Below are 18,144 nucleotides of genomic sequence, written 5' to 3'. Positions count from 1 at the left end.
TTGAGGAGTGTTTTACTTCTAGCTGTGTGATTGATTTTGGAGCAAGTTCCATGTGGTGCTGAGAAGAATGTATATTCTGTTGTTTTTGGGGGAAGAGTTCTGTAGATATTTATCAGATCCACTTGATCCAGAGCTGAGTTCAAGTCCTGAATATCCTTGTTAATATTCTGTCTTGATGACCTAATATTGATGATGGGGTGTTAAAGTCTTCCACTATTACTATGTGGGAATCTAATTCTCTTTGTAGGTCTCTAAGAACTTGTATGTACTTGGGTGTTCCTGTATTGGGTGCATATCTATTTAGGATATTTAGCTCTTCTTGTTGAATTGATCCCTTTACTATTATGGAATGCATTTTTTTTTGGTCTTTTTTTTTTTATCTTTGTTTAAACTCTATTTTGTCAGAAACTAGGTTTGTCACCCCTGCTTTTTTCTGCTTTCCATTTGCTTGGTAGATTTTCCTCCATCCCTTTATTTTGAGCTTATGTGTGTGTTTGCAGGTGAGATGGGTCTCTTGAATACAGCACAATGATTCATTTTGACTCTTTATCCGGCTTGCCATTCTGTATCTTTTAATTAGGGCATTTAGTCCATTTACATTTAAGGTTAGTATTGTTATGTGTGAATTTGATCCTGTCATCATAATGCTAACTGGTTATTTTGCAAACTTATTGGTGTTTATAGCATGATTGGTTTTTGTACCTCAATGTGTTTTTGCAGTGGTTGGTAATGGTTTTTCCTTTCCACGTTTAGTTTGTCCTTCAGGAGCTCTTGCAAGGCAGGCCTGTTGCCTCAGCATTTGCTTGTCTGAAAAGGATTTTATTTATCCTTCACTTTACTTATCCTTCATTCCTTTTCATTTATTAGTTTGACCAGATATTAAATTCTTGGTTGGAAATTCTTTTCTTCAAGAACGTTGACTATTGGCCCCCAATCTCTTCTGGCTTGTAGGGTTTCTGCTGAGAAGGTCACTGTTAGTCTGATGGGCTTTCCTTGGTAGGTGACGTGGCCTTTCTGGCTGCCATTAACATTTTTTTTTTCATTCATTTTGACCTTGGAGAATCTGATGATTATTTGTCTTGAGGTTGATCTTCTCATGGAGTATTTACTGGGGTTCTCTGATTTCCTGAATTTGAATGTTGGCCTGCCTTGCTAGGTTGGAGAAGTTCTCCTGGATTATATCCTGAAGTACATTTTCCAGCTTGGTTCCTTTCTCCCTGTCTTTTTCAGGTACCCCAGTCAGTCGTATGTTTGGTCTTTTTACATAATCCCATAGTTCTTGGAGGTTTTGGTGATTCCTTTTCATTCTTTTTTTCTCTACTTTTGTCTGCCTGTTTTATTTTAGCAAGATAGTCTTCAAGCTCTGAGATTCTTTCCTCTGCTTGGTTTACTTGGTTATTAATACTTTTGGTTACATTGTGAAGTTCTCATGTTGTGTTTTTTGGCTACATCAGATCATTTATGTTCCTCTCTAAACTGGTTATTCTGGGTAACAGCTCCTTCTGAAGTCTACTTCTGTCACTTCATCCATCTTACCCTCTACCCAGTTCTGTGCCCTTGCTGGAAAGATTTTGCAATCATCTGGTGGAGAAGAGGCACCCTGGCTTTTTGAGTTTTCACTGTTTTTACATTGATTCTTTCTCATCTTTGTGAGTTTATCTAGCTTTGATCTTTGAGGCTGCTGATCTTTGGATGGGGTTTCTGTGGCATCTTGTTTGTTAATGCTGGTGGTGTTATTGCTTTCTGTTTCTTTCTTTTTCTTTTAATAGTCAAGGGCCTCTTCCACAGGGCTACTGCGATTTACTGTGTGTCCACTCCAGATCCTATTTGCCTGGGTCCCTCCTGCACCTGGAGGTGTCACCAGTGGAGGCTGCAGAAGAGCAAAGATGGCTGCCTGCTCCTTCCTCTGTGATCTCTATTTCATAGGGGCACCGACCTGATGCCAGTGGGAACACTCCTGTATAAAGTGTCTGGTGACCGCTGCTGGGGGGATCTCACCCAGACAGGAGGCATGGGATCCCAGACGTGTGTAATGAAGTACTCTAGTTGCCCCTTGGCAGAGGGGGTGTGCTGCGCTGGCAGGAATCTCACTCTTCTGGACTGCTCAGATTCCTCATAGCCAGCAGGGGGAAAGACTAAGTCTGCTGATCCATGGAGATTGTGGCCACCCCCTCCCCCATGGACTCAGTCCCAGGGAGATCAGAGTTGTATCCCTACACTCTTGGCTGGAGTTTCTGAAATTCAGGCAGGGAGACCCCTCCCAGTGGGGAGGGATGGGTCGGGGTCTAGCCTAAAGAGGCAGTCTGGCCACGATCTGCCACAGCCACTGTGCTGCACAGTGGGAAATTCCTCTTGTGTCCAAACTGTCCTGTCTCTTCAGTACTGGCAAGGGAAAAATGGCAGATTGGAGCTGCAGTGATGGCTGCCACCCCTCCCAGCAGGAGCTCAGTAGTCTTTAGCAGTAGACAGCCACAGTGACAGTGGCTGCTCCTTCCCTAGGAAGCTCAGTTGTCTTAGGCAGCAGGAAGCCACAGTGATGATGGCCGCCTTTCCCTCTGGGAACTTGGTTGTCTTAGGCAGTCTCTGACTGAGCGGCTACTGAGAATCTGCACAGCTCTGTGCTTGGGGCCAAAGGCCTTGGTGGCATGGGTTCATGAGGGAGATCTCCTGATCTTCAGGTTGCACAGATCCATGGAAAAAGCATGGTTTCCCTGGCAGGGTAGCATAATCACTCACTGCCTCATTTGGCTGGAGGTGGGAGCTCCCCTATCCCCCAGATGGCTCCCAAGTGCACCATCCCTCCACCCTGCTTTTCCTCATTCTCTGTGGGTTGCGCCAACCACCTAGTCAATCCTATTGAGAGAAACTGGATACTTCAGTTGCCAGTGCAGGATTTACTCACCATTTTCATTCTTCTCGGTGAGACCCTCCAACCACCACTGTTTCTAGTCAGTTATCTTGGCCGTGCTGTTTTTCTTCTTAATTATGTAATGATAACTTTATATCCAAGCTATCGCTTTATTGAGTTGAAATTAGCTTCTATTTATTCATTTTTTAAAATAAAATAGAACATCATGCTGGGTTTGAGGAATAAATAAAAGCAGAAGCAGGTCTTTCATTTCTGTGACCTAACTGTATGGTGGAAAAGAAAGACTCAAAAAATAGTTTATATTTACAGATATTATATTAGAGCAGTGATTCCTACCCAGGTCTGTGCAACAAAAATATATGAAAGTTTGTTTCATCAATGTTTCTTAAAACATACATAATTGACGCTGTGATTCTCATGGATGTGAATTTTAAAAGATTTTACTTTGAGTCTGACATGCACATCTCCTAGTCATATAAAAATGATTCTGGCATTCAGAGGATGGAAATTTTAGCTCAGTCTGGGTGACAACATTTGTTCTGGGACATCTTTTATTCTGAGTCTTGAGAATAACGTAGGAATTCACTAGGTTGAGAAAACTGAAGGAACATTAGAGTCCAAGAAACATAGATGAAAAGGCATACAGGCACATATAAACAAAAGAAAGACTGTTAATGTTTAAGAGTAGCATGGCATGACAATGACTTCTGGAAATCCATGACAAAAACAAGCAAACACCAACAACGTTAAAAAAAGAGATCTGTGTTGACTGATCACAAAATAAAGTGTCCTTAAAAGTGAACATGTCAACAGAAATTTGAATCAAAGTAAATGACTGTGTCTATGTAAGAGTAACCTTTATGTTCTGGCAAAGAAAGGAGCAGTGCATATGGCAATGTGCAGCAATAATAGCATGGGAGTAGTTTCCACCCACTGAAAAAATTTGTTTTAACATGTTTGTTCTCTAGACCATATCCTCATGAGCACATGTCATAGATGAAACTCTCTGCCATTTCTTGATTAGTATTTTTTTAGTTTTGAATACATTAAAAATTAAAAGTAGGTATGTGAGATCAACAAGTTTATAAGCAAAAGTTATATTTATGTGTCACACATTGTGCTAAGCATTTTAAAAACACTGCTACCTTTGAAAACATTGCAAATCTTTGCAACTATAAAATTTATTAGCTCCATTTTATTAAGAAAAGCTAAGATTCTGAAAAGTTGAATGGTTTATCTAATATACTTTGTACCTTCAAATCCAGACCAACTTCTAAGTCTGGCTTCCGATAGACCTGCTATACAGTCTTCTGGTATGGTTTGGAAACACTTTTTTCAGAAATACTTAGCCTATAAGGAGGAGTATGGTAGAAAACACTTATGAATGCCACATAACAAAGCACAGTCTCTACTTTTTCTCTGTACACGTGACAGAGGAAAAACTGTCAAGCAATAAAGTCTTCACCTGCAGACAAACATTACTTTCAAGTGTCTCCTTGAGAATATGAAAGAATTGATAACTGCCATGAAAACATTAGTCAAAATTTGAGTGCAATTTGTTTCAAATTGAAAATTGAACTCTAACATGAAACATACTCTATGCCAGAAGGAAATTCTTTTTTTTTTTTTTGAGACAGAGTCTCACTCTGTCACCAGGCTGGAGTGCAGTGGCATGATCTCGGCTCACTGCAATCTCCACCTAGCGGGTTAAGTGACTCTCCTGCCTCAGCCTCCCAAGTAGTTGGGATTACAGGCGCCTACCACCATGTCTGGCTAATTTTTTTTTTGTATTTTAGTAGAGACAGGATTTCACCATGTTGGCCAGGATGGTCTTGCCTTCCTGACCTCGTGATCTGCCCTCCTTGGCCTCCCAAAGTGGGAAATTCTTTTTAAAAAAATTATTGTATGTATGCAAGGTATACAACATGATGTTTGGATATGCATATGTATATAGTAAAATTAACAGTATGATAAAGCAAATTAACCTATCCATCACTTCCTATATTTACTTTTAGTGTGTGTGTTCAGTAAGAGAACTTAAAATCTACTCTCAGCAAATTTTTGGTATACAATATGATATTATTAACTATAGTCCTCACACTGTACGTTCACTCTCTAGACTTATTCATCCTATGTAACTGCAGGTTTGTACCCTTGGACCCACTTCTCCCCATTTTCATTCTCTTTCTGCCACTAATAACTACTGTCCTACTCTCTGTTTTTATGTATTTGACTTTTAAAAAAAATTCCCCATATTTGTGAAATAATGCAGTATTTTTATTTCTGCCTCTGGTTTATTTCACTTAGCATAATGTCCTCCAGTTTCACTTATGTTGTCACAAACTGCAATATTTCTTTCTTTGTTAAGGTTGAATAACATTTCATTGTATATATAGATCATATTTTCTTTATCCATTCATCCATCAATAACACTTAATTTGTTTCCATATGTTGGTTTTGTGAATAATGACACAATGAACATGGAAATTCAGATATCTTTGTTAGGTGGTGGTTTTATTTCCCTTGGTGTATACCCAGAAATGAAATTACAGGATTATATAGTAGTTCTATTTTTAATTTTTCGAGGACTCGCCATACTGTTTTCCATAATGGCTGTATCGATTAACATTCCAGAAGGGAATTCTTAAATAAAATTCAAGAGGAGGTGTTATTATTTGGATATGATCTGCCTGTCCCTGTCAAAACTCAGGTTGAAATTTTGTTCCGGATGTGGTGGTGTTGGGAGGTGGGGTCTAGTGGGAGGTATTTTGCTTATGGGGCAAATCTGCTATGAATAACTTGGTGCTGTTTATATGGTAGTGAGTTGAGTTCTTGCTGTAGTGAGACTGGATTATTTATCATAGGAATGGACTAGTTCCCATGAGAGTGGGTTGTTATAAAGCCAGAACATCTCTCAGGTTTTCCCCTCTTCACACATGTCTGCTTCCCTTTTGACCTTCTCTGCCATGTTGTGATGTGGTACAAAAACCCTCACCAGAAACAAGGGGCATGCCCTTGAACTTCTCAGCCTGCAGAACCATGAGCTAACATAAAACTTTTCTTTTCCTTTTTAAATAAATTACCCAGTCTCAGGTATTTTTATAGCAACAAAAAATGGACTAAGACAGTAGAGATTAGCTCATGAATGTTTATTGGTCCCTCTTCCCTAGGTCAGAAAACCGGATTGATATCTTCCTTCTTCATGATTTACAAGGTCAGGTTATTGGCTTTTATGAATATGTAAATCCCTCTGTTCTGTGTAAGCTCACATATCAGCTATATTACTCTCTCATTCTTCTTAGATCTATCATTTACTGACTCCCTGTCAGACTTTCCCATTAAGTGAAAGGTTTAGCATGGCTTTCCTCTTTATCCCAAATTTGACTTATCAAGATGGCTTCAACACTTATAGTATAAACTTATATTTTAACTTTTCACAGTCTTTATCTCTTGTATTCCAATCTTGTAATCTGGACTCACAGTTCCCAATTCTCAGCCTCATACTCCAACTTTCCAAGTTTGTTATTCCTTTGTAAATGTAACAATACCTTTATCATTAAACCAGTTGAAATTATTAGGTTCTTCTTAATTGGTTTGATAACTTCTTCATCTTTGGAACATTCTTTTCTGTCAGTTTCTATGACACCATATTATTGTGGATTTTTTTTCTTTCACCTTTCTGACAGCTCATTGTTTGATTCCCTTCATGAGCATATGTTCCCCACTTCTCTTTTTTAAAAGATTTATTGGGGCACAATTGATAGATAAAAATTGCTAACATTTAATGTAGATATTCTAATCAGTTTGAACATATTCATACACCTCTGATGCAATCACCACAGCCAAGGTACTAAACATAACCATCACCTTCAAAAATAAATTTTCTTGTGTCATTTTGCATATAGTTTTGTTTGTTTTGGTAAGAACATTTAACATGAGGTCTATCCTTTTAAAAATTTTTAAAGTGCATGATATTGTATTATTAACTATAGGTACTAGGTTGTACAATAGATCTGTAGAACTTATTCGTCTTGTATGGCAGAAACTTTATACCTATTGAAGGAAAATTCCTCATTCTTCTCTTCCCACAGCCACTGGCAACAGTGTTTCTTAGATTTTTTATCCTCAACCTCTTCTTACTTTAGATACTTTCTATGAGTAATGTCATCTGTATCCATTACATTGCAGTGTCTTCTGTCCACTTACCCAGAAGACTCCAGCTTAGGTTCATCTCCTGGATCCAATCACAACTAGATATTTTATTTTAAAGTAGTATTTCTAGGCAGAAAATATTCGTGTGGAGACCATAGGCAACTGTGAATATAAGACTGTTTCATTTTGAGTTAAACTGAAGAAAGGCAAAAAGATAAATTTTGAGGGAAATGACAGCTATTATTTGTGGAGGTCCTTATAAGACATGTTGAAAGATGTGATTTAATCTGAAGTACAACACAGAGTGACTGAAGGTTACCAATCATAGAAATGTACTGTGATTAGAGAGATTACTCTGAAAGTGTGATAGAAATTGATTGAAGAAAAGGCAGTGGAGAATGACCAGTTGGAACTTTTTTTAATCTGAGTAAGAATTTCTGGAAGTCTGAAATAAAATAATTAGAGAGATAAAAGAAATCTGAAAAAAATAGAGAGAAATGTTCATTAAATAAATGTATTAAAGAATCTTTTATGCAGTTAGTATAGTGATTCAGTTGATATGAAGTGAACTTCTTTCACATTGAAATAAATTTAGTAGAGTTCCTGAAAATAATATTTGGGAATATGATCAGAGAAATGTATTAAGTGTATGTACATATTTGAAAAATATACAATAAAATATGTGAAACTGATGAATTTTGGAAGTTTTACTTGATCCAGTATAATTGACTGATCCATAAAATTTAAAAAGCAAACAAACAAGTAAAATATAAAGAGTAAGAACAACAACGAAAACATGGATTATATATTTGTGCATTGATAAAGAGAAAAACTAAAGCAAATTAGATTGTTTTCTACTGACTAAACCAATTGAAGTTGACTAAATGTCTCTATTTTATGTTTACTCTATTAGACCAAACCTATATGAATAAAAATATCAATTTGATCATTATTTGATGTCACTGAGGAAAAGAATAAGTTACTGCTATTTTTACTGCCCATCAAATATGTTGGCATCAGGTAGATAGCATTTAGAATATGATCTACCTATGATTGAGATAAATATTTATGTTTTGACTTATATTTAAGATTTTCAATGTTTCCATATTTTCTTTGGCTACCAAAGACATTAATGCTATTTCTGTTGAGTTTAGGAAATTTTAACAAAAAAATTAAAATGCTATTTTTCCTAACCTAGCACATGCGTTTAAGTTGCAACATATATCAAAGTAAAGAAATAATGATTATTTATTCCTCAAATATTTTGCTTAATGTCTACTCTTTGTCAACACCGCCATAGTTGCTGTGGCTCTAGTAAGTATGGGGAAAGTCCCTGCTCTCAGTGAAAAGTGAGAACATAAACTAAATAATTACAAAAATAAGATTATTTCAGAAAATGTTATGTGTCTTAAAGAAAATAAAATGGCTATTGCTTGAAATAATTAGATATGTAGGTACATGAAAGAAGGTCAAGGTGGTTGAGAATTATGAGTAAGAAAGTGAGTGGTATGGATATCAGAGTGAAAGGTGGAAAGGCACGCTCAGATCACATAGGACTTTTTATGCAATATATGTAACTTAGTTTCATTTTAAATGTGAAATCTTTGGAGGGTTATATGGAGTGGAGTTATATGATAAAATTTATAGTTTTAAGTGACCTTTCTAGTTCCTGTCTAGAAAATGGTTTGAAAAGATGTAAGTCATGGTGGTTGGTTGGTGAGGATGAAATGAGTTCGAAGGCTTGTGTAGAAGTCTAATGAGAGATAACAGTGGTTTGGACCAGGAGTGTAGAGGAAAGAAAGAAAGAGCTTGAAGGTTTAGGATATATTTCGGAGGTGGTCTCACTGGCAGGCAAGTAAATTGGGTTGGAGATGACAGAAAGGGGATTCAGTGATCCACCATGAGCAAATGGATAAATACTAGTATCACTTACTGGCACAAGGAAGATAGAGGTTATGTTTAAGAGGGGGAGGTGGGGGTTGGGAGGATCAAAACTTATGTCTTTAACATGGTAAGTTTGAGGCATGGTAATTTTAAGGTATCTGTTAATCATCCAAATAGAGATGCTGCATACGTAGGTGGATATACAAGTCTGGAGGTTTGAAGTACTGAACTGAGCTGGGCATAGAGATTGAAATAATCAGCACATAGATGATAATTAGCGTCCACATGAGAGAACTAGAGAGAAGGTAAGGTAACCCCCAAGAAGTCACAGGCTTTAGTCAGATAGGAAGCCAAGTACACAGAATGTTTAGAGAATTAATAACAAAGGGGAATTTGCTAAATAAAAAGAGAGTAGGTGTTTAAGTGGAAGGGTTCGGGGAAAGGCTGGGAAAGGAGGAGGGTGGCAGAGGATTACAGACTGGTGTAGAAGATAAGAGGGTGAAGAAAGGAGGAGGAGAAAGGGAGAGAGGCATAAAGAAGGCAACAGATGGGTGAGCCAAAGGAGGAAGGCTGATCAAGGGGCTGAGGGAGGAAGAAAGGCAGAGGAAAGGAGGAGGGACTGGCAATGAATTGACTAAGGGGAAGGTGTGAGGTACCTTGATAGGAGGGGAAGAGGGCGAAGAGGAGGGTGGGGAGCAGGAGAAAGAAGTCAAGGCAGGTGAAAGAGTAGTTTCCATAACACTAGTTTGGAATCCACAGGATTTTAAAATTCATTTGTTTTGACTTTGTTTTTACTATCTTGAGTATTTTTCTTCTCAGTTTCCTGAAAGGCAATTTCAATTAGGGATGTTTTTGTTTAAAATTCAAATTAAGCTATTCTGAAGGTAATAATACTTTATATTAAATAACACTGTCATATACATTTTCTTCTCTATTCTGAAGCTATGGCATAAACAGGGACATCGTTTTATGGAATACAATGATAATATTCAAACTTGGGTTAAGTGATTTATGGAGCTGTCAATATATTTATTCTACTGTACTTAGAGATCACTGTCATAAAGAGCATACTGGTTTCTGGTGATTGCTGTAATACATTACCACAAATTGTACAGCTTAAACCATCACAAACTTATTCTCTTAGAGTTCTGAAGGTCACTGAATTTCTGAACTCAAGGTATCACCAGCACCACACTCCTTCTAGAAGCTCTGGGAGAGAATACATTTGCCTGCTGTTTCCAGCTTCTACAGGCTCCCTGCATTCCTTGGATTGTAGCCTCTCCTTGGATCTGCAAAGCCAGTGGCATAGATTCTTTAGTCTCTGACTCTGCTTCCTTTGGCTTCAATTACATAGCCTCCTTCTCTTTTGTCTGTAGTCAAATCTCTTTCTATGTACCTTTATAAAGATACTCGTAATGCTATTTATGGCCCATCTATATAATCCAGGATAATTCCCCATTTCAAGATCCTTAACTTAATTACATCTACAAGTCTCTAGTTAAATAAAGTCACATTCACAGTTTTCAGGGATTAGGATCTGGTTACTTTGGGGGCCACTATTCAGCCTAAAATATATAGTAATACCACAATATTAGCATTAATTTTTCCCTTGAATATTTCAGAGATGAGCCTTGTTTTATTTTACAATGCTTTTATATGATCCATTTCACACTATATTTTTTGGTGATATGGCCCGGGGATAAGCAGGAAATAAAGTTGCCTTGGGAAAATGGTTCTCCAGCAAGGTTTCTTTCCATGTTGCTATTCTCACTTCTAGATCTTCCCACCAGGGATATGTACAATATGGTGAGTTTGTTTTTCTCAACTGAGCAGATGAGATGGAGAGATGGCTATTCTAGGAACTGCAGTATCTGTCCTGGAATGAGAGACAAAGAGGACTCTCTTCTCTCTTGTCCCAGGAAGACACATTTTCTCCTTTTTGGCTTTAGCTGAGCAAACAGTCTACAGTAAGACACAGAGTATCGGTATTTACGATGGAGATGCCTGGGGGGAGGATACTCTAATTATTCTACATAGTGCCAAACTTTCTGATCTTTGAAAAATCTAAAGCACTTTGCTCAGGAAGCATAGTTTTAACCCTGGTGGCCTAAACCACAAATTCCAACTACTTAATTACATTCTGCCTAGAGTGTCCTTCCAAGTATTCCAGAACACAGTGGTGGTTTTCATTTCCTATCTTAAGCTTCTCTGTAGTTGTTCTATTGTTATTATTTAAAATTCCAGAGAACAGACAGATGCTCATTTTGAAACAGGAATATACATTTCCTATTGAATGAGCTAATACTCTAAAATCTGGTTGCCATATTCCATCTCTAAAGTTGAGTAAAAAATGCATTAGAGGAAACATAATAAAAGGAAACAGTGAAAGAAAATATTATACAAGACAAGGCATTTGTCCTGGTTAAAACCCAAACCAGTTAATACAGAGAATAGGCCACTTATATGACTTTGGGTCTGGCTAATGTTCTCATCTGGAACAAAAACAGTAAGACACTTGTATTGGTGCCGCAAATGGACACGGTTATTATTTTTCTAATAAAATGACTTGAATTTGTTTGAAGAGAGGATCACAGAGGGATGGGAAATTTCCTTACAGCAACAGCATTCCATTTAAAGTAACTCTGTTGTATATTATAGCTCCTCATTCTTTCCATCTTTAGTTCTTTCAAATCATCTTACACAGCATTCACATTTTTAACATTATAATTCACTTATTGTTAGAGTCATTTAATCATTACAAAATAAATTTAAAAAAACAGAATCAGAAAATTTTGCGAGTGGGAGGAAGTCTAGCAATGGTTGATGATTGCAAACCTCTCACCTTTCTCTTCTGTTTCAGTGGAGTAGCTCTCTCTTCTTTTAAGACATCCTGTTAACTGTGCTTGGATACTCGACCCTCCACCATGGTCACGGCAACCTACAAATTGGCTTCCTCTGGTATGACTTAAGCTCCTTCTATCTACTTGTCTTTTACTCTTGATATATAAACATGCTAAGTTTCTTCCATGTACAACCACAGCAATATTTTAAAAAGAGATGAGTGTTCTTTTCTGCATTTCCTGAGGAGGACTTTCCCCTCATCCTGCCAGAGTCAACTGTTTGACTTTGGGAGGATTGGAATTGTTGACTCTGGACCTGATTGAGTCAGAGGTCATCACTATTTGGCTTTTGACTTCAGAATAAAATATTTGAGTCTACAGCATGACCAAAAGTTTTGAAAGCCAGGCTTGGCTGGGAGGAAAAAAAAAAAAAAATCGTAAAACCGTTTACCTCCCACTGATGTATTAAGTATTTGCCTTACCACCTAGGTTGTAGATATTTTCTAATTACCAGGGATGAGAAGTCAAGGGATGTCATGAAGAAGGTGTGTCATAAGGGGAGGTAGGAAATCTTTCCAGTCCTATTGCCAGGTCAGGGGTGGATGAAGTTTATGGTGAGACCTGCACATCCTGGTTGCCCCTCTGTAGGCCACAGGTCCAAACATGACCCATGTTATTAAATAGAAAAAAAAAATGCCCAGAAAAGGGCAAGGTTGATACCATTTCCTGTTTAGAATCCGGGAGGAGATGCATATGCAGGTTTCTGCCATATCAAAGACCAGCCCAGGCTCGCTCTACTGGAGATCAGCATGGTAGTAGCCAGCAGGAGGCCAGAGGGAGGCTTTTGCCCAACTGCATGAGGGATATGTTTTCTCCCTGCCTAAATGCTCTCTTTGGCAGAATGAGGGGAAGCAGAAAACAGTGTTGATGGGAAGCAACTTCCAATTGTTTCTTTATCCATAAGACTACTTCATATAAAAAGAAACTGTTTAGGTTACCGAAGACTGAGGTTAATGTGGCAAGTTTCAGTTAAACTTTTGCCTCCACTAACCCATGGGGTGTTTTGGATGTTAACTATCTGTGGAATACCCTTCTTGTATTTGGAGCATTTGTCACATTTCAAGCATAGCCTAAGGAAGCCAGAGTTGATTCTGCCAGGTTTCCTTGTCACTGACGTGCAGATTCTTCTCAGATGTGCTCAAACACAAAAGTGAGCAAAGTGCCACAGACACAGCAGCAGTAGCATCTGGTTCTTTGGAGGCAGTCGTGATAGAGTTTCTGACATCAGGCCCTGCTTTTGTTGGCATGAACTATGTGTGGGTCTCTAACATCAGTGCAAACTTCATTATCATTACTAATCCTGAGTAGTCATGTCAGAGTGTTGTCATTGAAGTAATCGTATTTTAGGAGCTATCTAGCATGTTTTTAAAATTCCTTTTCCATTTAAGCTAATCTTAGGTAGCTAGGAAATATAGCTAGTGGGAGTCAAATGTATCCAATGCTTGTTATGTACTATACGTTGGTTTAAGCACATTGCATGTATTATTTACTGCAAATAATTAACGTCGGCAATATTAATAAAATAGATACTATTATTATCTACATTTTACAGGTGAGGAAACTGAGGTATACGGAGATTCAGTAATTTGTCCAATTTTAACCAGTAAGTGGTAGACTTGAGATTAAAACCCAGGCATTCCAGCCTCATAGCTCATTCATTAATATTTCTTACCTCCCCTTTTGTTGCCTGTTTTTATAATGCGTAACAAATCACAAACCCCACGCACATACATTGAGAATGCTTTCCACCTATCTCATTTCTGCTTAAAAAACTATGCTATTTCCTATCCTTCTTGCCATTCCTAGACATGATGAAAGCACAGTTTACTCTTGCTTTCCCATTCCATCCCCTGTCTTCCACTTCCCACTCCACTGATCTATGGCTTCCTTTCCTAATGCTCCCTGTAAGTGCTCCATGCCAAAGTCACCACAGGTGTCATCAATAGTCTCTTTTCTGGTCTTTATTCTGACTCTATCTCCTATAGCATTTGGTATGTGATTCCTTAATTCTTTCTTCATTCTCTATAGCCGTGCAGTTTCTGTGATATTTTTGTGGCCTGCTTTTTACTCACAACTCTGGCCGGTGTTTCTTGGGGTCCTTTATGTACTCTATTTACTCTGACACACCTTAGAGACCTTTTAAAGTTCACAGTCTCATTTTCCTTTTATATTTTTTACTTTCCCTGGATAAACGTATAAATATTCTAGATACAGAAACATTGATAAACCCCTAATCTATACCTTATCATATAGATTTCTCCTAAGATCTACAGTTATGTATCATATTATCTGCTGGGAATATGTTCCAAAGATATCTCAAGTTCAAACGAATGTTCCCCACATAAAACTCATCTTTCCTTTTTCCCCCAAACTTCTCTTGCCCTTCTATGTCTATTATTAGCTAATACTGATTACTTTTGTTTTCCTCAAGTCCCATCTCCAATTAGCCATGAAGTCCTAGATATGCTCTGGCTTTCATGTCTCATGTCTATCCCATCCTTACCATCTCTACCAGTCCTGTTTTTATCCCTTTGTCCTGCTTCCTGCAATAGCCTTCCTAATTCATCTGCATGGGGTTTCCTCTCTACATTTCCTACATCATGCACAGTAAGCTTTCCAGAGCATAAAGGTTATTGTTTTACTCCTCACTTAACATCTTTATGTGCCTCATTACTTTCAGGGTGCAGTGTGAGCTTTTCAGCCGGTCCTGTGTGATCTGGCCTGTGCTTATCTAGATACTTTATTTTCATACAACTCTGTGTCTACATACCACATTTCATCTAACTGATTTATTTGCAGTTCCCCTAATACACATGCTGTCTCATGCACCTGTTTGTGTTTACTATTAAACTCATCTGACACCATTGGCTTACTTTAACTGATCCATCAAAATTCATCTCAGATTTTACCTCTTCCCATGTCTTTTTTTGTGTTCTTCCTAGTGGTAACAGTGTTAACTCTGTCTTACTCACTAGACAGACTTTCAAAAGGCATTTGCTATATCATTTATCTCAGGATATTCAGGCCTTCCATGATGACTGGAATATTGTAGAAACTAAATATTATTTTGCCAAATTAAATGGCATCTCATATATATATATATATTTTAAAGTTGAGTAAACTAAAGTTCCGAGGGGTTAAGCAATCTGTTGAATGTTAAACTGCTAGTAATTAGCAGAGGTGTAACAACTCTTCACTAGTCTTTAGTTTACATTCTCAGGACTTAGTAAAAATCATAAAATGTAGAGGAGACTCAATATATATTTATTGAAAGGATAAATGGCAAAAGAAATTAGAAAAATCTCATTCGTTTTAAACAAAATGTTAAAAAGAAGTGAATTTCAAAATAGTACAAAGGAGGAAAGCTATAATGTATTATTTTATAGTAAAAGTATTCTTATGAAATGTAATAAATGATTTGAAGCAAATATTTAAGTGTGGCTTTTTGATTTTATAGAGAGCCAAATTGTATCTGTATTTTTCCTTCTTTAAGTGTGCCATGTAGTTAATTATATTGAATAATATCAAATTAAAATTAAGATACAAATAACTTCAATGTGTAAAGGAAAGTAAACATCTCCCAGATTTATAGTAATATTTTGAATGTCTAAAATATTTTCTCATAAGCATGTCTTTGTCTTTGAAAATTAGTAAACCTATAGACATTATTATATGCCATAGACAGGATTTGAAAACAGGCCCCGATGACCTCCATCCTGGTGTTATGCCTCATATAATTTCTTCCCTTTGATTGAGGGAAGGGCCTATGATTTGTTTTCTGTCAAAAGAATATGGCAAAGGTAGGATATCACTCCCATGTTTGTTCTATGCTTTATAAGACTTCTTTTAGGAGACAAGAGCCGGAGTGTCTCCCTTGCCGGCTTCGAAAAACTAAGATGTCATGTTACGAGAGGACTTCTGAGAGCATCACCTGACAGGGAACCTTGGTGGTCTGGAAGCTGAGAGTAGCCCCAGTTTCCAGCAGCAAGAAAACAGGGAAGTCAGTCTTATAATCACAAGGAGTTGATTTCTTCCAGTACTCCTGTGAGCTTGGAATAGGCCCTTAGCTTCAGAAAGGAATGTAGCCTGGCACTCACCTTAATGTTCTCATCCTTGTGAGTTTGAGCCGATGATCCAGTAAAAGTGAGCCGTACTTCTGATCCACAGTGACTCTGAGATAATAAATATGTGATGTTTTAAAACTTGCTAAGTTTTTGGCAATATGTTATGCATCAGTATAAAATGACTACAGGTGCCTCTTTAACATATTTAATATGACAAGACTTGCTATAAACTTCTAAATTTTAACAACAAATCAGTACATTAATTTATGAAAAGCAAAGCTTAAAAGCATTAAAGGAAAATAAAACCTAATGATATCTCAAATAATTTGGGTTCTAAAAAATGGCCAATAAATTGTTATGAGAAAAATACATGATAAATCAACTGAATGAATAAAAATGAATAGCAACGTTATATATTCATTTTAACGAAATGGAAAATAAAGGAAAATGCAACCATGTTTATCTTTGGTTTAAATCAATATTCACTCACTGCTCTGTTTTAAAGTATTTTATGGTTATGATTGTTTTACAAACCATGGCAGCTCAATCTCTGTTTTATTTAGAAAAGCAAAAATATCTCAAAAATACATAAAAGTTATACAAAACAAGCAATAATTTTTAGAGAAATAATGCAAACTTCAATTACTTCTAATGTTATTTAACACTGAATCTCAATAATCTGTTTCTCTAAAATAATTATGTCTTGTATTGATCTTTTCCCAAACATATTTCTTCGTGTCACAGGATATAAAACATCTGATTTGGTCATTATCAAAAATAACTTCTAACATTTACTTTAAGAATTATTCACCTTAATTTTTAAGAATATAGCAGAATAAAGCTTTAAAAAAATAAACGTTGACGCAATCAAACTCTTAGTAGTTTTAATTCCCGATTTCCAAAATGTATCAGAGGGAAAAAATACAAATGGCCTATACATATTTTAGACTGTTATGTTCAATATAAAAATTCAGATGTAACAGACACCTTATTTGGAAATTTGGTAGATAGAATCTGCCAGGGTTGATCACAACTCGGAGAAGAGACCCAGAGATTGTTACATTGGGCTTGGGACTATGAGAATTCTATTTACTTAAAAAAAGTATGGAGAATTTAAATGCTCAAAATTTGCTATTTTAGGACACACGAAACTCAAGTAATGGCTTTTATTGCTGCCTAACTACCTCTCATTTGTAATTTTAAAATATTAAAATTAAGAATATTGGAAATAAATAAATGATACCCTAAAAATTTATCTTCCAACTGTGTGAAAAATACAACAGTTGTATGTTACTATCACCTCTCCTATTTTTCTTGTCTTAACAAGACTTTGTTACTTCCAAATTCTTAAGAGTTCCGAGTAGTCATGACATTATCATTCTGTATTTGTGATAGGATGACTAGCCTTAGATAGCTCATAGGCATTGTTATTCATTTCTTGCTTCATGATGTTCAGGGTACAATATGTACCAACACTTTTTTCTCTGTTTTCCTTCCTGCAGCTGATCTGATATTAAAGTGTTGGCTTTAATAAGTTTCCACTTCAGTCTAAAATAGATAATGTAAGAAATCCAGAAAGCAGAGGCTGCCAAAGCTCACTGTTTCCTGAAACCAGATTGCTATTTTACTTCTTCCATTGTGAGAAAACACAGGCCTCCAGAACCTGCCCCACCTCTTCCTCAGAGTCAGTTGCACCCTCTGTGATCTAGTCACTTCACTGAGGAAGTGCTCTACGTTGAGGGCTCTCATCCAATTTCACTTCTTACTTTATTGTTTGTTTTTTTGTTTAAATTTCATTGCTTTCACATCTGGCTGGTGCAGCTTTTATGTGGTATTAAAAGTATGTGTCCAAAAATGTGTCCCAGATGAACATCCTGTTTGCCTTTTGATTTAAATTTCTGTTTAGTAAACCTTTGTGGTTTGGATACAGTGAGGAGTATTTTCGGCAGAACTCCCTACCCACTTCCTCAAAAATAATGACTCCCTGTCTGTTCCTTCCTTCCTTACCTCCTCTGCTAAATTAATATTGTCTATCAGATGCATTCTGAGTGATATTCAAGAATATTACCTCCTCTCACAGTGATAAAAATCTATATCTAAAGCGTTACTGTTTCAGAAGCTCTTTCCACAAAAAGGTTTACATGCTGTGTCATTAGTAACTTGAAAATGCACCCATCAGGCCCTAGTAGAAAAATAACCAGTTTTTGAATTATGAGATATTTGCTTCATTCAGAGAAACATAAACAATGGCTTTTTAAAAAATAGGTTAGCAATT

The sequence above is a fragment of the Mandrillus leucophaeus genome, unplaced genomic scaffold (assembly GCF_000951045.1).
Source record: "Mandrillus leucophaeus isolate KB7577 unplaced genomic scaffold, Mleu.le_1.0 Scaffold191, whole genome shotgun sequence".
Taxonomy (NCBI): Eukaryota; Metazoa; Chordata; class Mammalia; order Primates; family Cercopithecidae; genus Mandrillus; species Mandrillus leucophaeus.
The sequence above is the reverse complement of the archived record's forward strand: the minus strand, read 5'-3'. Positions refer to the sequence as shown.